General features: G+C 36.1%; 1 protein-coding gene and 1 pseudogene across 12 annotated transcripts in view; one reads left to right on the forward strand and one right to left on the reverse strand.

Annotated features, from left to right (window-relative positions):
• Positions 1-23,599, forward strand: part of VPS13B (vacuolar protein sorting 13 homolog B) — a 781,052-nt gene that overhangs the window by 270,621 nt on the left and 486,832 nt on the right. The window lies entirely within an intron of this gene.
• On the reverse strand, positions 43-22,825 carry LOC106842349 (aconitate hydratase, mitochondrial-like; annotated as a pseudogene).

Genomic DNA, 23,599 nt, shown 5'->3' on the forward strand with positions numbered 1-23,599 from the left:
GTGCCAGTCTTCCTCTGCTTTATATGTAGGTTGATGCCATGGTGTGGCTGATGAGTGATGTGGGTTGGCACCCGGGATCCGAACCCACGAACCCAAGCTGCCAAAGTGGAATGTGCTGAATTTAACGACTTCACCACAGGGCCAGCCCCTGTGCTTTGACCTTTATAAGGATCTATAGGTCATCCAGGTCTTTGCCATCCACTTGTCAAAAGGCTCTAGGAGCTGCATGCCCTGGCTGGTGGGGCTCACATCCACCCCCTGCCCACTGCTGTCCTTGAGGAGAGGGTGCTGGTAGATGGCCTTCCCCAGGGTTGAACTCCACTAAGGGAAGCTCATCTGCATCTAGAGCCTCCAGCTTGAACTTCTTGCCATTCTTGCCTGTCTGGAAGTCAGTCTCCGGAGGGCACAAGGAATAGCCAGGTTTGTGACACTCTGGGGATGTGATGAAGGTATAGATCTTAGGCTTCATATTGTTGTGGCCTGTGAAGTTCTTGTGGTAGGAGGTGACGATTGTGTTCTTCTCCCTCTCGTTGATGTCCTTTCTGTTCTACCAGCCAATATGGTGGCCACAGGCGTTGGCTTAGACAGTGCTACCCACATCCTGCTCAATAGTGGTGTAGATCTGCTCAGATCCCAGTGCAGTGGTGAACTGGGACGTTAACTTGAGCCTGTGAGCCAGCCCTGCTTGGCCACACAGGCTGAACACCCCATGTCCTTATAGCTTGAGTTGGTGCAGCTGCTGGTCAGACCTCTTGGATGTCCAGAGGCTATTCGTTCTTCTCTGTCACAGTATCCACTTCTGCTCTAGAGTGGGCCAGTCAGGATAAAGGGCTCATTAACATGCTGCTTCATCTTATTGAGGTTAATTTCAATCAGTTGGTTATAATGGCAGCCAGGTTCAGGATCACCGCAATTTTGATTTTATATGCCAAATTGGCCATGTCTCTTTGCCTGGTCTTCCTCAGATATTTCCTCATTCTGTGCTTGTAAAAGAACACTGATGACCCCAATTTCTGTGCCCATGTTGCAAATTGTCATCATGGCAGTGTGGGAGACGGAGTCTACACCGGGCCCATAGAACTCCAAATAGCATTCATACTGCTTTTTACAGCAAGGATGCCTGCCACTTTCAGGATCACATGTGTGGGTGAGGTCTAGACAGAGAGTGTACCCATCAGCTTCACACTAGTCACCTTGGGGAATTTAACTTCTCAGGAATCCCAAACTTGCCATCCACAGCTTCAGCACCCCCAATTCCAATACAGATGCCCTGCAGGCCACACTATTGGAGATGTGAGAGTAAGTGCTAATCAGAAGAATCCCAGGCTATGCATAGTTTTCCAAAATGATAAGGTGAATGATTCCAGATCCAGGCCTCCAGAAGCCCATGCTATACTTGGAAGCTTCACTTGCCAGGAAGTTAGACACTTTGGCCTGACATAGATCCTTCTCTCCCTTAAGCTGGGCCTTGATCACATGGTTACAGTGGATGGTAGAGGGCATAGCCATTTTGGGCACCCCACTGTTGATGAACTGCATAATGACCATATTGGCCATGACATCCTGCATAGCTTTGTAGTTGGGCTGCAGCCACAGATATATCTTGCCCCACTCAATCTCCTAGTTGGCTGGGGTCATCTAGGTTTCCATCCACAGTCTTCTTGAGAGGATGAGGAACCAGTTCAGTCGTTTGTGAACAGCATTAGTGTTCTTCTGTATCAGGTCAGAGTGGATGTACTTGTTGGGCTCAAATTGGCTCATGGCCACCTTGTCCTCTTAGCACAGGACTGATGGCAATGGCAGCACACCCAGGGCTTTCTGTGGCCAGGCCAATTTTAGGCATTATTTTGTGGACTCACAAAGATGAGGTCACATCTTACATATATGTTTTTTTTAAGTTAAGTTTTCAAGTTCCAGGAGAATATGTATTTGGATTTTAATTGAAACTTTACCAACCTTGTCTGTGTTTTCTCTTATGTGTGAGTGTGTGTTTGAGTGTCCATTTTATCATGCCCTATGCATATAATTTTAATATTTTTTATTTCTTTTTTGTGTTTTAATTCACTGGCTAAGATCTTTAGCATGGATAGTGGTGATGGTCAGCATCTTCTATTTTGCATGATTAAAAAAATCCTAATGTTTCCTCATTAGTTGTGATATTTTATTATATTAAATATGATGTGATAAGTATCTATCTGGCAAATATCTTAATCAGGTTAAGGAATTTCTATTACTAAACTATATTTGCAGTCCTGCAACAAGCCTATCTTAGTCATGATTTAATTTATTTTTATATTATTAAATGATAATGAAATGGTGTATGTCAAATTTTGTGAAAGGTAGCTAACATAGTGTTTGAAAGTTAACTTATATGGTAAAAAAAATTTTCTTTCTAGAAGAGTTTGTAAAAGATAGGAATGATCTTTAAAAGTGTCATGGAATTTTCCTTAGAAGTATTTGGTCCTCCCCTTCCCTCTCACTTTTCCTCTTACCCTTCTTACCTTCTCTCCCTCTTTCCTTCCTTTTTAAAAAAACGTATCTTTGTGCTTCTTCCTTTCCACCACTGTAGCCTCCTCTGCCCTTTCCCCCTCCTCCTCTCCTTCCCCTCCTCCTTGTCCTTTTAGAAAGAGTTTTAGACTACTGTTTCAATTCCTCTAATAGGTTTAGGATATTTATACTTCCTACTTTTTGTTGAGTTAGTTTTGATGTTTACTTTTTCTAGAAAGCTGTCTAGAAAGTTTTGCCTTATTTAATTTATCATTATTTCAGACTTGATTGATAGTTTATCTGGATATTGAATTCTGCCTTAATAGTTACTTTCTTTTTTCATTTGAGAAGTCTGCTGTTAGTTTAATTGTCCTTCCTTTTTAGGTAATTTGTCTGTTCTCTCTACTTGCCTTTATATCTTTTTGTTTATATTTATTTTATGTAATTTAAGCCCAATTCATCTAGTTGTGGTTTTTATTTTATTTCTCTGACTTGGGAATCATTTTTTTGCCAGAATCTGAGAATTTCTGTCTTTCATCAATTCTGGAAAATTCTCAGCTGTTATTTCCTCAAATAGTCCTCTCTCCCTCTTCTCTCCTTCTGAAACTTTAATAAAACGTATGTTGGATCCTATCATTCCATCATTCTTGTCTCTGCACTCCTCTTTAATTTTTTTTTTTTTTTTTAAGATTTTATTTTTTCCTTTTTTTCTCCAAAGCTCCCCCCCGGTACATAGTTGTATAGTCTTCGTTGTGGGTCCTTCTAGTTGTGGCATGTGGGACGCTGCCTCAGCGTGGTTTGATGAGCAGCGCCATGTCCGCGCCCAGGACTCGAACCAACGAAACACTGGGCCGCCTGCAGCGGAGCGGGCGAACTTAACCACTCGGCCATGGGGCCAGCCCCTCCTCTTTAATATTTTTAATCTCTTTTTCCTTTTGTGTTACACAGTGATTTCTTTTGGTATCTTTTCGGGTTCACTAATTCTTTCTTGTATAATTGCTATTTAACTTATCCACTGTGCTTGTAATTTCAGTGAATATGTTTTTTAAAACAGTTCATTTTGAACCTCTTTTAGCTCTTTAGTATTTTTGATTTTTTTTTTTTTAAAAGATTGGCATCTGAGCTAACATCCGTTGCCAATCTTTTTTTTTCTTTCTTATTCTCCCCCAAGTTTCCCCAGTACATAGTTGTACATTCTAGTTGTATGCCCTTCTGGTTCTGCTGTGTGGGCCACTGCCTCAGCATGGCCTGATGAGTGGTGCCAGTTCTGTGCCCAGGACCTGAACCAGCAAACCCTGGGCCACCAAAGCAGAGCATGCGACCTTAACCACGGAGCCACAGGGCCAGCCCCTGTATTTGATTCTTAAGGTTTGCATTCCATCTTTTAATTCTTTAATTAATCCAAACATTATTATGTTGTAGTCTACATTTAATAATGCTGTTATTGAAAGTTTTGGCAAGTCTGTTTCTGCAATATCTAAATGGGTATTTTGTAATCTGTGTTGAACATATATATCTTTTACCAGTTTTTTTTTTTACTTCCTACCACATGCCAGAGTTACCAGTCCAATTACTTTTTATTTCAATGTTTTTCTGCTTTTTCTGATTATGCAAATAATGTAAAATTGATCCTCCAATTCACTGGGCTTTTAAAAATTTATGCCAGATTGTATTTTGCATTCTATGTTTGGTAACATGTTGAAGGCCCTTTACAATACCCTTATTTTCTGGGAATTCTCTTTTAATTCCTTTGTTATTTTTTCCTATGAATTTAGATACGCTAAAAGGCATAACAATTTATTTTATAAGAACACCCATAAACCCTTTTTTCCGCTAATGAAATGAAAAACTACAAATGTAGTTAAAGCTCCTTCTATATTTTTCCATTTTCTCATTTCCCTTCTCCAAACCAAGAGATAGTCACCATCCAGAACCTGGCATTTAGCATTACTATGCATATTTTCATACTTTTGGTATGTGTGTATATATGTATTTTTCATTCAACAATACATATACGTAGTGTTATTTTGCATGATTTTAGCATTATAGAAGTGATATTGTGGTAGAGTAGAAGAATTGATAGAAATTTCTCTGCTTCCTGTGACTCTTGCAGTGTCACATTATATATCCTCCCTTAAAGTGTAGTCTCTTTCCTTATCCCTTTAATTTGTCTTGGGCATGTGACTTGCCACGGCCAAAAAGACAGTAGCAAATAACAAAGCAGAGATTTGAAAAGACTTGCATTTTAGAGCTTGCTTTTCTGCTGCATTTGGAACTCTGGCACCACCATGTGAACAAATTTGCGCTAGAATATGGGAAAACATATTGAGAGTTAAGATGCCAGCTGACCTGGCAACTGACTGCACATGTCAGGGTCACCGTCAGTTGAGATCACCCACGGCTATCACGAGGACCTTTCATCTGGGGCAACCTCAAATGGGTGACCTCAAGAATAATAAGCTAATAATGATAGCTGTCTTAAGCTTCTTAGTTTTGAGGTGGTGTGTCACGTATCAAGAATTAGCTGTTATAGGTGTCCTGCCATTTACACTCTTTCTCCAACTTCATTTCCTTTTTTCATCTTATGATGTATATCTCATAGCTGTGTAACTGTAGTTCATTTATTTTCTCTGCTTATGTTATTTCATTATATAAATGTACCACAGTGTTTTCATTTTAGTTTTACTAATTGTTTCCATTTTTTAAAATTACCACAAATAGTGCTCTTGTAAACATTCTTGTACATGTCTCCTTATACACATGTGCAAAAATTTCAATAATTTTTTAAGTTTTAAGTCTCATTTTTAAATAACTCCATTTATAAGTTAGGAAATATTGTTCAGATCATGATATAACTTGCTTCTGTTCATTTCAGTAAGTTTGGGTTGGCTGAACTGGTGCTATTGCTTATACCAGACAATTGTCATTTTATTGTTATAATCTACTGACCTAACTGTGGTAAAACTTGAACTATAATGCCTTTGAGTTGCATGTCATAAGATTTCTCTGTGTGTTACTAAGATTAATTTTATGGCCTTGTGTGCTTTTTCCCTCAGCATTATTGAAGTATAATTTAACAAATAAATGGACTTATGTTTTTAAATTGCTAACAAAATAAACCCTGTTTCTAGCCCATGTTTAGCATACCACATTTCTGATTATAGATGAAATCATATTGCTAAATAAGGCGATCACGAAAATAAACTTTTTAAGATGACGTGCAGAAGTTATTTGTTTTACTTCTGCAGTGCTAAACACCACAGACATAAATTAGATGATGCTATTTCCCCTATGGAACCATTTAAAACAACTCTCTGTTCTAAAATTCAAATAAGCTGATTTTGATCAGAGAACTAGGCTTGGCATTACACATTTTAAAATTTGCTTTAAATGATGTAAGAATGGCCATATCATTTTATCGTCATGGAATAATAAAGTATAATCATCATGATCTACTACTTGTAGTGTGGAAGCTTCTGAAAAATGCCTTTATTTTTTCAGTTATTCATAGAATGTTTTGTTCTTAAGTATAAATTATTTGTATTTCTCCCATAATTTTAATGATAAAATGTTAATCTATAGTTTAAGTATTTTGAAGTGCACATGAAGTTGAATTAGAGGAGTTTTTTCATAGGATGACATCATTCTGCCAAAAGCCCATCTTTGAATGTTGTTTAGAGAAAATTTGCAACTCTCAAATCTTGCCAGTTTTTCATACTTAAAATAGATTATTTTCTGTCTGATGAAAAGGAGAGCAGAAATTTATTTTTAGAGGATGTGAGACACTTTTCATACTTGAATATAGCATTTTTTTAATTTCTTCTTATTATTACTTAGACTAATAGTTTCTTGTTGGAGATACAACTCAGTACCTCTTTTGAATATATCTGACACAGAATCTAAAATCCATAATGGAGAATATCAAATGCAGAATAATGTATGTTATATGATTAGAGTTGCCAGATAAAATACAGGATGCCTAATTAAATTTGAATTTCAGATAAAGAACAAGTAATGTTTGATACATACCTGTATTAAAAGAAATTCTCATTGTTCATCTGAAATTTGAATTTAGCTGGGCATCCTGTATTTCATTTGCTAAATCTGGCAGCCCTAAATATGATTCAATTTTTGTGAAAAGTATAGTTGTAGATACATACTTTCCTATAATTCTGGAAAAAAGTCTCCAAGAACACAACAGAGTGTTAATAGTTATTATTTTTGTTGACTAGAGGGAAGGAAGGAAGATTTTGAATTCTTTCTTTATGCTCTCTCTATTGTTTTAATATATTGCGGCATGCATGTATGTTTTTTTAATGGTCATACGTTTGTTTAACAAATTTTGGTTGAAGTGTAAAGATACAGAGGATCACAAATATTTCTGATACTCTTATTTAGCTTACAGGTGGAAAGGACAAGTAATCACACAAATAAATATGAAATTGAAATTGCAATAGTGTCACAGAAGAAAGAATCATAATGTTATGAGATTATATAATAGGAGGATTTGACTTGGTTTGGAAAATCAGAAAGCTTTCCTGAAGAAGTGAAGTTTGAGTCTGGATGTGAAGAAGTTAGTATAGGTGTTAACTAGGTAAACAGGATAGCTTTCTTTTTGTGTGTGTGTGTGTTTACTTTTATTGAGATGTAATTCATATACAGTCATGATGGTTGCACACCCTTTTAAAGTGTACCATTCAGTGGTTTTCGGTATATTCACAAGGTTATGTGACCATCATGATTGTCTAATTTTAGGACATTTTTATCACCCCAAAAAGAAACTCCATAGGCAGTCTCTCCCCATTCCCAAGAGGATAGCTTTCTAACAGAATGATGTCTGAGAGGTGATCCGGTGAGTAGGAGAAACTGAAGGGGAGAGAGCAAGAGGGAGAATAGTGCAAGATGAAGCTGGAGAGAAAGGAAGGGGCCATGTTGCTGAGATTTGTGCTCCTTGTAGGGAGTCATATTTTCATCCTTAAAGCAATGTGAAGCCATTGAATGGCTCAGTACTGGTGGTGTTGGGATATGGTAGTAGTTCGTGTGAAAGATAACTAGGAGTTTGATCTTGTTAGGGAGGCTGAAGACGGAGAGGAGTAGAAAATTTGAGGATTATTTAGGAGCTAAAATTCTCAATGTTTAGTGATGATGTATGGCAGTCACCAAGAGGGAAATATTAAGGATTACATCTGGGTTTCTGATTGCACAGTAGATGCAATTAAAAATAATAGCAAGCTAATACAAATTTTAAAATAGTTATCTAGAAAGGCAGGTTAGCAATTAAAATCAAATCACCTGGAGAGTTTTCTCAAAGTGAAATTATATATGGAGGTAGGTGGATTAACAGATTGTAATATGAATGTCTTTTTAAGAATTACATATTTTGAAATTACTTTGGTTATCCAGTAGTTCTATTCATGTTCAAATAGATCCAATTTTAAATTAGTTTTTTAAATTATGAAATATTTCAGTATTCTTGAAAAAAGAGAACTATGATCATGGTAAATATAAAATAAACTTCTCAACTTTTCCCAGGGAGACAGTCTCTACTTTTAATAATTTATTCTATTGGAAAAATAGATTCTTGATTTGAAAATACTGTTCTTAAATAAGACCATTTGCTAACTAATGAATCCTAAATGTATTCATTCTCTTGTTTATTCTATAGTATTTGTAGCCTTTTGTTGAGTTTCTCTGTCTCCAGTTAATCAACCCGTTTCACTTATTTATCCATCCTCCCACACAGATTCTAATCAGGTAAACTCCTTTGCTTCAGAATCTTCTATGGATCCCTATTGCCCGCAAGACTTAAGTTTAAACTTAACTTAAGGGAGGCATCACCTTCCACCTTCTTGTCTAGTTTACATTCATGGTTCCTTTTCTGAATCATGTGTGTGTTTGAATGTGTTGGTATCTTTGAGTTTGCTCACTTTTCTTTCTGAAATTTCTTTTTAGTCTAGTAAATACTGACTGAACTTTTTAGACCCAGATTAAACATTCCCTCTCTTAGAACATGGCCACTCCCTAGGAGACTTAGCAGTTTCCTCTGTCATATTTCTCTAAAATTGCATAGCATCTTATTTATATGTGTACTTCATAATATCACACGTACTTTAATGACTTGTTTAAATATTTATTCCCATTAAATGTGAGTTTTCAAGGAAACTGGCATATGATGGTTGTTCAGTTAACCTTTGTTACATATGAGTCCTGTTGTAAGGGTGGGGTTGAAAAAGTCATCAGGGGCCGGCCCTGTGGCTGAGTGGTTTAAGTTCACTGCTCCGCTTTGGCGGCCGAGGGTTTCACGGTTCGGATGCTGGGCGCGGTCGTGGCACCGCTCGTCAGGCCATGCTGAGGCAGCATCCCACATGCCACAACTAGAAGGACCCACAACTAAAAATACACAACTGTGTACCAGGGGGCTTTGGGAAGAAAAAGGAAAAATAAAGTTTAAAAAAGAAAAAAGATTGAAAAAGTCATCAAATATCTTAATATCTAGAGGGAAAAGAGACATAGACATGTTTTATTACAAATCAGTGTGGTAGTATTATAAGGGATGAAAATATTCTTGGGAGTGTGGAAGAGGGAATGGTCAATTCTGACTAGGGGGATCGGTTCATCTTCATAGGGAGCTCAGCTGATCTTAACTTATTTTAATATAAGGTTATTATTCATCATGCTTCTGTTATCTCAGATGGATTATTTTTTTCCTACCTTCTTTCTGTGGAATCTTGGCATTCCCAAACATTTATAAAGGAAATAGAGTAGGGACTATTAAAATGAATTTACCTCCCTACTTTAAAACCACTGATTTCCAAGTTATACCATTAGATTACAGGCAGTCTTCCCCTTAAGTAATTTTGTTTCCCATAATTTCAGATGTATAGAAGGTGACAGGTTATATACCATGCTGTAATTACTTCTGTTACTGAGAGGTAGGCAGGCTTTACACAAATGAAATGATCTCATCCAGTGTCTTCTGAAGAGTTCCACCACCTTATTCCCAACCTTAGTTTGTTTCTGCAGTCTTCCTCCTCAGCACAAAAATCTCTTGGTTCATAAATATCTCCATAGAGGCTATTCCAAGAAATAAGTAATAAGAAAGAAGCTAAATTTAAAAAGATGAAAGGAAAAATTGTATGTGACCGAGAAAACTTGGGCTTTGGCTAAGAAGTAAAAGAGAGTTACTTTTTATGTGATTGAAGAGCAGATTTTTCTTTTAAGAAATTCCTAAAGGCAAATTCTAAAAATTTTATGCAGTAAGAGCATAACTTAATTAAATGCTTTTTCATCTAAATTCTAAGTTCTAATGAATTTACTTAAAAGCTAAAAAACCAGACAAACAAAAAACCTTTGTTTTTGATAGTCACACATGTATCAGTCCTGGGGAAAAAAAACTGATAAAATGGAAAAGCGGTTCTATTGAGTATGCTAAGGAAAATTGCCTGATAGAAGCTTATATAGTAAAGCATTTTAATCAAGCAAAGTTATAAGAAATAACCTCAGTACTCTAGTCCTTTGACATTGTAAAGCAGAATGTAGTGAGGGGTTAAAAGATGAATTTTAGGACAAATAAAGATTAAAAATGATTTTAAAGGCAGGCATACCTCAGGTGTAAGTTGAATTGCTCATTTTGAGGAGATGCGTTCTTAATATAGCAAGCTTCTTTCAAAAAAATAGAATGCACAGCACTTGTTTGCTAATGTTATCACTTGTTAAGAAATGATAGCAGTAGAGGCATCCTGGATCTGTCTCATGTCCTTCCATGTAGTTGACCTAAGTCTCCTCCAAAGTCTCTTTTTAAAAAGTGATTGAACGTGGGGCTGGCCCCATGGCCGAGTGGTTAAGTTCGCGCGCTCCGCTGCAGGCGGCCCAGTGTTTCGTTGGTTCGAATCCTGGGCGCGGACATGGCACTGCTCATCAAACCATGCTGAGGCAGCGTCCCACATGCCACAACTAGAAGGACCCACAACGAAGAATATACAACTATGTACTGGGGGGCTTTGGGGAGAAAAAGAAAAAAATAAAATCTTTAAAAAAAAAAAAGTGATTGAACGTATTTGCAAATAAGTCTTGGACTCCATATCCTTGAGGAAGGCTTCTTAATGATTTGTACAGTTAAAACAATTATGAAAGACAAGATAAGAACTTTTGCGAGTACACTATATTATTGTGTAATATTATCTATGATTTTATGTGGTTTTTTCAATTCTAAAAATCTTTATTTTGTAGAATATAGGCGTCACTAATAATTGATTACATTTGATGATATTGATTTCCAAAATTAATAAAGATCCATGATTAAGAAAATAACTTCCTATGTATTACCCTTGTTTCTCTGAGAAAATGAGATGTGACTTAAGTCATTTCAACTTACTGTTTTATTTTCTAATTTTCCAACATGCCGTAACGATGAAGAATTCTTTTTTAGAGGAATAAAAATAGCAGCACAGATTGCTTTCTGAGACTCAGACAGTTTTGGGAGTCATTTGGTTAAGTTGAGAAATTAATTTTAATTGTCAGTCTTAATTGAAAACTTATAACTTTGGGGGGAAATCATTATGAGCTTGTTACTCCAGGCCTTTTTTCCCTTTTGTATTTCAAAGTCTGTGCTTTCTAAACAATGGAGAAGAAATATCCCAAAATACACAGAAATGAAACTTAAACTAAAATTGGACATTTCATCAGATTCCAGAGAGTGGCCTTAATTTTCCATAGATGTTTTTTGTGTGTTCACATGCTAGGAATTTGAATATCTTTAAATGTTTATTCTCAAACTGTATAAAAATTTCCCTACATTCAGAAAGCATGTCAAAATTGGATTTTTTAATGGAAATTGCCTATTATAGTCTAGATTATTTTTAGAGTTTTCTAATATAGGCCAAATCATATTGTTCAGAAATCTGTTTATTTGTGGAGATGTCTTTTTAGTTGCCTCTATCCAGATCAAAGTTTTATTTAAAGTATCAAGATGTTTAATTCAGGCAATGTCAATAATCTTTTGAGACAGAAATCCACCTCTGAATGAGTAGCATCCAGAGTGGACTTTTATCCTAGGCAGGAGAAAAGGAAAAAGAATAGAACAAAGAAAGGAAAAAATGTCTAGTTTTGGAAGAAGGGAAGTTGGATAGTGTGCAGTAGAAGAATGCTGCCCATAGTCCTAGAATAGAACCTCCGAACAAGGGCAAGGAGTTTTATCAGAACTGCCTTTCCATTGCTGTTGTTTGTTGGAGAGTGTAATTTCCCTCAGGTATTTGGGGTGGGGAGAAGGTTAAAAACTGCTAGACTGGCGGCTGGCCCCGTGGCAGAGTGGTTAAATTTGTGTGCTCCGCTATGGCGGCCCAGGGTTTCCCCGGTTCGGATCCTGGGCGTGGACATAGCACCACTCATCAGGCCATGTTGAGGCGGCATCCCACATGTCACAACTAGAAGGACCCACAACTAAAATATACAACTATCTACTGGGGGGGATTTGGGGAGAAACAAACAAAAAAAAGATTGGCAAGTTGTTAGCTCAGCTGCCAATCTTTATAAAAAAATACAAACTGCTAGACTACTTTAACTCTAATTGGTGTCTCTGCTTCCAACCTTGCTTTGCTGTATTCTTTACATCACATTCAGAGTGATGTTTTTCTTCTGTAATATACATAAGCTATGTTATTCCCTACCCTCTCTTTTCATGTTGAGAACAGAAAGTTCCAACTATTTTTCCTAACTTCAAAATCCCGTACCTACCTTTCTGACTTAATCTACCATGCTACCCCTTTCCCACTATGTTTTGGCTGCACTGTATTTGTGTTTCCTTTTAGGGCTATTGTTCTAGCCGTGCCTTCTGTTTGGAGTGTTTGTTATATGCTTTGCATGTGGTTGGCTCTATGTCAGCTTACATGTCGGTTTCATGACCACCCAATATTAAGGAGTCACCCAGTCGCTCTCTTTCCTATTACAGTATTATAATTCTTTTCATTATACTTACCGCTATCTGATGTTTTCTTGTGTGCCTGCCTTTTTGTTTATTTCTTTACTACCTGCTGTATCTTTAGAGCCTAGAACAGTGCTTGGCCTATGATTGGCGCTCAATATTTGTTGGGTGAAGGTATGCTACCCATGTAATATCAGTGTATCTGGTCCAAGTAATACTGCCCATAATTTTCAGAAACTTTACTTGTTTACACTATAAGTTTTATTATAATGAAAATAGAGACCTAATAGTTCCAGTGAAAAAGAATTTTCAGGTTGAAGTCTGAAAAACTGGGTTTGAATCTTAGCACTTTCAGGTATAATGTAAATTAGGCTTAGTCACTATACTTCTGTGACTGTGTTCCTTCTTCTGTGGTGTAACTTCTCTTAGGGCATTCTGAGGTTTAAATGAATTGGTATATTTAGGAGTTTTTCATGAGCACTATACAGATTAAGTTTTCCCTTATCCTCCCCAAAAGAAAGCAAATACTTTTACCTATCTTTTAATAATGAAGTAATTTTAAAAGATGTCTTAGTTTTATATTATAATTTTACTACATGTACTATACAGAGGTGTAACTTAGAATTAAATACGTTAGAGAATCTCTAGTGTTGCTGTTGAATATTTTATAAATTGCAAATTGGTTGAAAAAGTTCTTCAACATTTTCCCCTTTTGTTCTTTCATTGCTGTATTTCTTCTTTTCCTTTCTGTCACAATCAGCCAATTTCCTTTGGATTGGTTCTTCATGTAGTTTGAAATCCAGTTCCTTTTCACTTCTTGAAATATATATTATAGAAAATGTAATTAACTAGCTAGAAACAGATATATTTATTCATCTTTAGCCTTCGAGGACTGTGGAAGAATAAAGCCCATTCAGGTTTTCTAAGTTAATTTTTTCTGTGTGAAAACGCTATATTTGGTCACATTCATCAACTCCTGACCACCAATTTGCACTTTCCCGAATCCACACTTTCACTGATCCCTCACTAAACTGTTCAGATGCCCTTTCTTCCTCCTCCTCCACCTGTTGAAACCTATTTCTCTATAAAGATTCAGTTAAAATCTATCTTTTTTCTAGTGACTTTCCCAACCTGCTGTATCTGAAGTGATTGCTTATTTTTTTAAATCTTACGTCAGCTATTGTTTGTAATTTATCATATTTTACCCTTTATACTATCTTATTTTCTTTTCTTTAGTCATTGGTAATCATTTTACCTTTTCTACTATCTTATTTTGTGGTTTGTAACTATTATATTTTTCAAGTTAATGAACTGTACATTTCTATCTAGGTTTCAAGCTCTTTGAGGTCTCTTTCCGTGGTGTCTGCTATAGCATTTTTATTCATTCTATATGCTTAAAGTTTTTTGGTTTTGTTTTTTACTCCTCATTAAATAGCCATTTATTTTACTTCCAAAGGAGATAGTTGTGTATTTTATGAGTGACAATATTGTGAAGTGGTTATGTTAAGTGGCAGACTTATTACAGCCACATTGCTTAGATTTGAATCTCAGCTTTACCACTTGATAGTTGTAGGACCTTGGGAAAGTCATTCAGGCTCTCTGTGCCTCAGTTTCTCATCTGTAATGAAGAAAATAATACCTTTTAGGATTGTCATGTGTATTAACTGAGAAAATAGATATAAAATGCTTAACACATTGCTTGGCACATAGTTGCCACTCAGTGTATACTAGCTATCCTCATCAATATTAGCATGATTATTTTATGACATTGTGGAAAGAGGCTTTGAAATCAGATAGTCCTTATGTGACCTTGGGCAACTGTCTTTACCTCTCTAATTTGGACATTGGTAAAATAGGGGTTATTTGTTTTGAAGATTAAATGTTATTATATATATGAATATATATATATACAGACACACATATACATACAACATAAATATATATGCACTGGGCACATATAGAAGTGATATATATTATATATAATTAATATATTATACATATATATAGTTTATATGTATTACGTATAGTTAATATGTATGTATATTAACACTCTGAGCAACTCTCAACAAATGCAATTGCTGTTGTATTTCTAGAGCAAGACCACTGCTTCCCGCCCCACCCTTCTCCCTTTCTCTTTCCTTCTTCTTTCTTTCCTTCTTTCCTTCCCTCCTTCCTTTCTCCTCCCCTCCCTTCCTCCCTCCATACAGTCATTCATTCATCCATCTGTGTGTGTGTCTGACAGAGACTAAAATCAACCCAAGGAAAGATGCCTCTAGCAGTTGGTTTAGTGCCTTTAGAACCTGAATTGTAGGATACACTAACGTGTTTCCCTAAGAGTATATTACATTCAGAATATGAGTAAGTATAAAGAAATGAGTAAGATGTTAATCTGGGAAACAGGTTTTGGCAGTATAAATATAGGTTTCATAATATTGGACTGTTTTATTATCACTTGTACCAGATAAGTCTTGATTTGTCATGATGGTAGTTTACTCATTGAGTGTAAATTGATCATTTCATCTGACAGTAGTGTGAAGACAGTTGCTTATAGAGTTACCTTCTTTTCATGTAAAATATTGTAACTACATGAGAAGAATGTTGATGCAAACCAAATGTTAATTCTAGAGAATTATAAATTCAAACGTTTTTTTCTACAACAAATAATCAAACATCCCAAAATTGTTTTTGGTTTGCTTTTTCTCTTACACGAGAGAATGTTATAGTCGGGTATCTACCTTGTGGGTTGCATAGTTTCACCTTAGGCCACTTCTGAAGACTAGCTAGCAGCATTGGTCTATCCAGCCAGTTATGAGAGGATATTAGCACCACCTTGTGGTGTCTGCCATACCCTGCCATTTACTTTTAGTGCCCTGACATTATGACACACATCTTGATAATCAGGAAAGGAAAAATAAGGAAGACCTCAATTTTGTCTTTATCTTTCCAGAGCACATACACATTCTGATCATTGGTCACTTCTTACTATTGAACTCTTCACATTTCCATAAGATTTTCAATTTCAGATCTTGACTATTATGGTAATAATTGACTTACATGCTTCAAATTCTTAGGCATATATACCAAGATAGCTTTAAAAGTGTAGGAATAATATTTGAGACTACTCTGGAAGATAATTACTTTGTTTTCCTCTGAATTAATAAGATTATTGTAAAATAAGTCCTTTCGTATTTTAAAATTATTTTAGAAACAAATATTTTGTTGAATTTTGTCTTGATTGCTGTTGTAATACAGTATGTAAACTGATTTTTAAAATATAGTTCTTTGCAAATAACCTTAAAATACATTTTTAGTATTTCTTGAACAAAATTTTGTAGTCATATAAAATAACATTGACTTTTAAAAGCCACATTTTCATAAAAGTCAGTATTAATTTTCTTTCAAGGGTTAATTTTATACTTTTATAATTCAAACACATGGTTCTTTAATTTTATTCTTCATTAGAATAATTTTAGGTTTTTCTAATTTGACTGGAAAGCAAAATATATCAGTTATATTCAGTATTATGAGTTCTATGTAATTTCTAAAAAAGAATTCAGTGTTAATGGTGATGGACAAATATAAAGAATAGTAAGCACAATAATATGCATATCATAATGAAGACATTTTTTATTTTAGACAGTAAAGGAAAATATACCACATATCCTGAGTCTTCCATGTAGTTAAAAAATGTGCACTTAAAAAAAAATGTAAATTTCCAAAGTTGACTGTATTGCTCAACCTTGAATATTTGTAGTAAAAATTAAAGAACAGCTTACGTGTAGACTTAAATAGAACTTGTCTAATTCAATACATGGATCAACCACACAGCAGTAAGCAGTGTGCTCAGTCTAACTGAAAAGTGTGTCCTCCATTACGAATCAGTGTACAACGAAAACCTTGCATTAGTATCGCTTGATTACAAAGGAAAAAGTTTCTTTCTTTCAAAACATTATGCTGTAAACTTGTAGGTATTATAACTAAGACAATGCTGAATTCTTAATTAATGTAGCTTTATATTGTTTTATTATAGAATTTTTTTCCACTTAATTTGTTGAGGTCATACTGGTTTATAACAGTGTGTAATTTCAGGTGTACATTATTATGTATCAGTTTCTATATAGACTGCATCATGTTCACCACCAATAGTCTAATTTTTATGTGTCACCGTACATATGTGCCCCTTTATGCCTTTCACCCACCCTGCCCTCTTCCCCTCTGGTAACCACTAATCTGTTCTCTTTATCCATATGTTTATCCTCCACATATGAGTGAAATCATATGGTGTTTGTCTTTCTTTGTCTGGAGTATTTCACTTAACATAATACCCTCAAGGTCTATCCATGTTGTTGCAAATGGGATGATTTTGTCTTTTTTCATAGTTGAGTAGTATTCTATTGTATATCCATACCACATCTTCTTTATCCATTCATCAGTTGACCAGCATGTGGATTGCTTCCATGTCTTGGCTATTGTGAATAATGCTGCAATGAACATAGGGGTGCATAAATCTCTTTGAATTGTTGATTTCATGTTCTTTGGAAAAATACCCACTAGTGGGATATATGTGTCACATGGTATTTCTATTTTTAATTTTTTTAGAAATCTCCATACTGTTTTCCATAGTGGCTGCCCCAGTTTGCATTCCCACCAGCAGTGTACGAGGGTTCTCTTTTTTCTGCATTCACTCCAGCACTTGTTATTTCTTGACTTGTTAATTATAGCCATTTTGAAGGGCATGAGGTGATATTTCTTTGTAGTTTTGATTTGCATTTCCCTAGTAATTAGTGATGTTGAACATCTTTTCATGTACCCATTGGTCATCTGTATGTCTTCTTTGGAAAAATGTCTGTTCACATCCTCTGCCCATTTTTTGACTGGGTTGTTTGTTTTGTTGTTGTTGAGTTGTATGAGTTCTTTATATATTTTGGAAATTAACCCCTTATCGGATATATGATTTGCAAATATTTCCCCCCGTTGGTGGGTTGTCTTTTCGTTTTCTTCATAGTTTCCTTTGCCTTGCAGAAGCTTTTTAATCTGATGTAGTCTCTTTTTTGTTTTTTTTTTTTGGGGGGGAAGATTAGCCCTGAGCTAACATCTGCTGCCAATCTTCCTCTTTTTGCTCAGGAAGACTGGCCCTGAGCTAACATCCGTGCCCAACTTCCTCTACTTTATATGTGGGATGCCCACCACAGCATGGCTTGCCAAGCGTTGCCATGTCTGCACCTGGGCTTAGAACTGGTGAACCCCGGGCCGCCAAAGCGGAACGTGTGCACTTAACTGCTTTGCCACTGGGCCAGCCCCCTGATGTAGTCCTATTTGTTTATTTTTTCTTTTACTTTGCTTGCTTGAGTAGCCATGGTATTTGAAAAGATGCTGCTAAGACCAACGTCAAAGCATATACTACCTATGTTTTTTATGGGAGTTTTATGGTTTCACGTCTTACCTTCAAGTTGTTAATCCATTTTGAGTTAATTTTGTATGTGGCATAGATAATGGTCTACTTTCATTCTTTTGCATGTGGCTCTCTAGTTTTCCCAACAGCATTTATTAAAGAGACTTTCCTTTCTCCATTGTATGGTATTGGCACCTTTGTCGAAGATTAGTTTTCTGTACATGTGTGGTTTTATTTCTGGGCTTTCAATTCTGTTCCATTGATCTTTGTGTCTGTTTTTGTGCCAGTACCATGTTGTTTTGATTAGTATAGCTTTTTAGTATATTTTAAAGTCAGGGATTGTGATGCCTCCAGCTTTGTTGTTTTCTTTTCTCAGGATTGCTTTGGCTACTTGCCGTTTATGGTTGTTCCATATCAATTTTGGGTAGAAAATTTTAGATAGAAAATAGAAAAATTCTTTTTCTATTTCCATGAAGAATGTGACTGGTATTCTGATTGAGACTGCATCAAATCTGTAGATTGCTTTAGGTAATATGGACATTTTAACTATGTTTATTCATCCAGTCCATGTGCATGGAATATCTTTCCATTTCTTTATGTCATCTTTGATTTCTTTCAGTAATGTCTTATAGTTTTCATTGTATAAGTCTTTCACCTCCTTGATTAAATTTATCCCTAGATATCTCATTCTTTTTGTTGGGATTGTAAATGGAATTATTCTTGAGTTCTCCTTCTGTTAGTTCATTATTAAGAGTATAGAAATACAATTGATTATTGTAAATTGATTTTGTACCCTGCAACTTTGCTGTAGTTGTAGATTATTTATAATAGTTTTCCAATAGATTCTTTAGGGGTTTCTCTATATAGAGTCATGTCTTCTGCAAACAGTGAGAAGTTCACTTCTTCCTTCCCAATTTGGATACCTTTTATTTCTTTTTCTTGCCTAATTTCTCTGGCCAAAACTTCAAGTACTATGTTAAATAGGAGTGGTGAGAGTGGGCACCCTTGTCTTGTTCCTGTTCTCAGAAGGATGGCTTTCAGTTTTTCACTGTTAAGTATGGTGTTGTCTGTGGGTTTCTCATACATGGCCTTTATTATGCTGAGGTACTTTCCTTCTATACCCGTTTTATTTGAGAGTTTTTTTTTAACATAAATGTATGTTGGATATTGTCAGATGCTTTCTTTGCACCTATTGAGATGATCATGTGATTTTTATTCCTCATTTTGTTGATGTGGTGTATCACATTGATTTGCATATGTTGAACCATCTCTGTGTCCCTGGTATAAATCCCACTTGACCATTATGTGGATCCTTTTAATGTATTGCTGTATTTGATTTGCCAGTATTTTGTTGAGAATTTTGTATTGATGTTCATCACTGATATTGGCCCGTAATTTTCCTTCTTTGTGTTGTCCTTGTCTGATTTTGGTGTCAGGTTAATAATGACCTCATAGAATGAGTTAGGAATTGTTCCATCTTCTTCAATATTTAGGAAGAGTTCAAGAAGGGTAGGTGTTAAATCTTCTTTAAATGTTTGGTAGAGTTCTCCAGAGAAGCCACCTGGTCCCGGATTTTTGTTTTTTAGGAGGTTTTTGATTACTGTTTCAATCTGCTCCTTGTGATTGGTCTTTTCAGATTCTCTATTTCTTCTTGATTCAGATTTGGGAGGTTGTAAGTATCTAAGAATTTATCCATTTCTTCTAGGTTGTCCAGTTTGTTGGCATATTGTTTTTCATGTTATTCTTTTATAATGTTTTGTATTTCTGTGGTATCCATTGTCGTTTCTCCTCTTTCACTTCTAATTTCATTTATTTGAGCCTTCTCTCTTTTTTTCTTAGTGAGTCTGGCTAAGGGTTTGTCAATCTAGTTTATCTTCTCAAAGGATCAGCTCTTAGTTTTAGTGATCCTTTGTACTGTTTTCTAAGTCTCTATTTCATTTATTTCTGCTCTAATTTTTATTATTTTCCTCCTTTTGCTGCCAAAGAAAAGAAAACAAAGCCTGCTTTGGGCTTTGTTTGTTCTTCTTCTTTTAGTTCTATTAGGTGTAGTTTAAGATTACTTGTTTGAGGTTTTTTTTTGTTTATTGAGGTGGCCTATATTGCTATAAATTTCCCTCTTAGGACTGCTTTTGCTGTGTTCCATAAGAGTTGGTATGTTGTATTTTCTTTTTCATTTGTCTAAAGGCGTTTTTTTATTTCTCCTTTGATTTCTTCATCGATCCGATTGTTGTTCAGTAGCATGTTGTTTATTCTCTGTGTATTTGTGACTTTCCTAGCTTTTTTCTTGTAGTTTTTTTTAGTTTCATAGCATTTTGGTCAGAAAAGATTCTTGCTATGATTTCCAGTTGTCTTAACTTTATTGAGGCTTACCTTGTTTCCCAACGTATGGTCTGTCTTTGAGAATGTTCCATGTGCACTTGAGAAGCATGTGTATTCTGCTTTCTTTGATGGAATGTTGTATCTATATCTATCAAGTCCATCTATTCTAGTGTTTCATTTAATGCCAGTGTTTCCTTGTTGACTTTCTGCCTGGATCATCTAGTCATTGATATAAATGGGGTGTTGAGGTCTCCTACTATTATTGTCTTGCTGTGAATTTCTGCGTTTAGGTCTGTTAGTAGTTGCTTTATATACTTTGGTGCTCCTGTCTTAGGGACATATATATTCTTAAGTGTTATTTCCTCTTGGTGGAATGTCCTTTTTATCATTATATACTGCCCCTATTTGTCTCTTACTGTCTTTTTTATCTTGAAGTCTGCTTTGTCCAATATAAGTATGGTGACACCTGCTTTCTTTTGCTTACCATTTGCTTGGAGTACCATCTTCCATCCCTTCCCTCTGAACCTATATTTGTCTTGAGAGCTGAGATGTGTTTCCTGGAGGCAGCATATTGTTGGGTCTTGTGTTTTAATCCATCCAGCCACTCTGTGTCTTTTATTGGAGAATTCAATCTGTTTACATTTAGAGTGATTATTGATATATGAGGGCTTAATACTGCCATTTTATCTTTTTCCTGTTCTAAATTTCCATTGTTTCTCTTCCCTTGTATTTCTGACTGCAATTTCAGTTTGTTGGTTCTCTGTGATGTTATTCTGTTTTCTCTTTATTTATGAGTCGTCACTATATTCTCATTTTTTATTTAGTGGTCATCCTGAGGTTTGTATAAAAGATCTCATAGATGAGACAGTCCGTTTTCTTATAGCCTCTTATCTGCATTAGCCTAAGCAGACTTCATCCCTCTCCTTTTCCCTTTCTAATTATTGTTGTCACAAATTCTTTTTTGTGTTGTGAGCTTGTGGCCTAACTGAAGTGTTTATAGTTATTTTCGATGCTTTCCTTCCCTTTGTCTTTTATAATTAAGTGTTTACTAACCTTATCTGGTAGAGAGCTGTAGTTTTCTGGTTCTGTTTATCTATTTATCTCCTTGCTCAAAGCTTTGTAAACTTTTGCCTTTTTGTTTCTCTTAGGAGGGCTTCCTACATCATTTCTTATAAGGGGGATCTACTGGCAATGAACTCCCTCTGCTTTTGTTTGTCTGGGAAAGCTTTTATTTCTCCATCATATCCAAAGGATAATTTCCCTGGATGGAGTATTCTTGGCTGAAAGTTTTTTCTTTCAGTCTTTTGAATATATCATTCCATTGTCTCCTAGGCTGTAAGGTTTCTACTGAGAAATCTGCTGAAAGTTTGATTAGAGTTCCTTTGCAGTTCTTTTTCTTCTGCTTTCCTGGCCTTAATATTTTTTGTCGTTGACTTTCACCAGTTTTAATATTATATGCCTTGGAGAAGGTCTTTTTGCATTGATGTATTTAGGAGTTATATTGGCTTCATGTGCTTGTAAGTCCAGTTCTTTCCTCATGTTTGGGGATTTCTCAGCTATTATTTGCTTGAACAAGCTCTCTGCTTTTTCTCCCATTCTCCTCTGTCTGGAATACGTATAATCTTTATATTGCTTTTCCTAATTGAGTCGGATATTTCTCAAAGAATTTCTTTATTTTTAAAATGTTGGTTCTCTCTCCTCTACCTGAAACATTTCTGTGTTTGTGTCCTCTAATTCACTAATTCTGTCCTCCATAACATCAGTTCTATTTTTTATGCTTTCTAAATTATTTTTTATTTCATTAATTGTGATGTTCATACCTAGAATTTCTATTTGTTTTTTTCAAGTTTCAGTCTCTTTGGTGAAGTATTCCTTCTGCTCATTAATTTTATTCCTGAGCTCATTGAACTGTTTTTCTGAGTTTTCTTTTAACTTGAGTTTCTTTATGACAACTGTTTTGAATTCTCTGTCATGTAGATTTTAAGCGTCTGTGACTTTAGGATTTGTTTCTGGAGACTTGTCATTTTCATTCCAATCTGAAGTGTTACTGTAGTTCTTCATATTGTTTGATAAATTGATCCTTGGCTAACGTATCTGTGGTAGTATCAGATTGCAGATTCCAACTGTCACTACTTTGGGGAGCAGGAGATGTGTTTTCTGATCCCACCCTGTCTGCTGAAAGTTGAGTGGGTAGGGATATTCTTTGTTTGCCCTGGCTGGCTGTAGCTACTCTACAGGTTGTGCTCATGAGGTCAGGGCCTCTGTAATGGGCAGGTGTGTCAGGAAACATAGGCCAAGGCTCTGTACTTGAGAGGGGACAGGGTGAGCTGCTGCACACTAGGTGGGAAGGGCACCTACGTGACAGCTGAGCCATCACTCCATGGATCCCATGGGCTCCTGTATGCCTTCTTGCCTGTGCTGCACTAGAGACAAGGGGTGCCCATGAAGAGGCTGAGCTCCCACTTGGTTGTTCCTGTGGGTTGCTGTGCTGTGCAGGCCAGGGGTGCCTTCTGAGCAGGTGGGGCACCTTCTTGCCTGTGCTGTGCTCAGTTGGCAGGTGCCTTTGCAGGGGCTGAGCTGCTGCCACTCAGTGTAGAGTGTTCCCACCAGCGGGGTTGCTGCAGCTTGATGGGCCCTTCTGCAGGTGAGGCTGTAATTCCCAAGGCATTTGCAGAGACTGGGCTGTTTTTGCCTCCTCTTACAGTCATGCCATCTGGAAGGTGGAGGGGTGCTCTCATCTAGTTCCACTGCCTTCCCGGGGATCCAGTCCTCATACCTTCAGATGTTTAGCTGCGTGGATCTCTCAGATGTCCTGTTTTACTGTGCAGGAAATCCTCTGCTGGTTAATGAATGTCCATTGTAACTTAAAGGGGAGAGACTAAGGGAACAACTCACTCCACCATGATGCTGACATCACTCCTGTTTTCCTTTTTTGAATACTAACTTTATTTTGTCAGGTACAGAAATTTTAAAAATCTTCACTATTTAGAATTCCCTTCATTTTATAAAAACAAAGGACATGCTAACATTTTAAAAATAGGAGGGGCATAATTTTAGAATAAAGACATAATGTTTTTTAATTATACTTTTTTCATGGATTTATGCCTGTTTGAATATGATCTACTGACAAGAACAGAAGGTAGTGTAGGTGGTCTATTACATAACTTGGAAAATTGAGAGAATTGTGGTACCATTGACAGAAGCCAGGGAAATAAGTTGTTAGCCACTTTCATAAGGTTTTCTTGGATCAATTATCCCTTCCTCTTAGGGCATTGGTTTCTGTAGAGTGTTTATTATTTGATAATCCATTTCACTGTGGAAAGTTATTTTCTTTTGAAGGGGATCATTATTTCCAATTCTTTTATTCTCTTTAGTCTTCTTCAGGCAGTATTGTTTGCACCCATGGGCTTTGGTGGAGACAGTATTCAGATTGACTTACTAGCAATAGTAAACTTGAACAAGTTACCACCTCTAAATGATCT

This window comes from Equus asinus, chromosome 12 (assembly GCF_041296235.1).
Source record: "Equus asinus isolate D_3611 breed Donkey chromosome 12, EquAss-T2T_v2, whole genome shotgun sequence".
Lineage (NCBI taxonomy): Eukaryota > Metazoa > Chordata > Mammalia > Perissodactyla > Equidae > Equus > Equus asinus.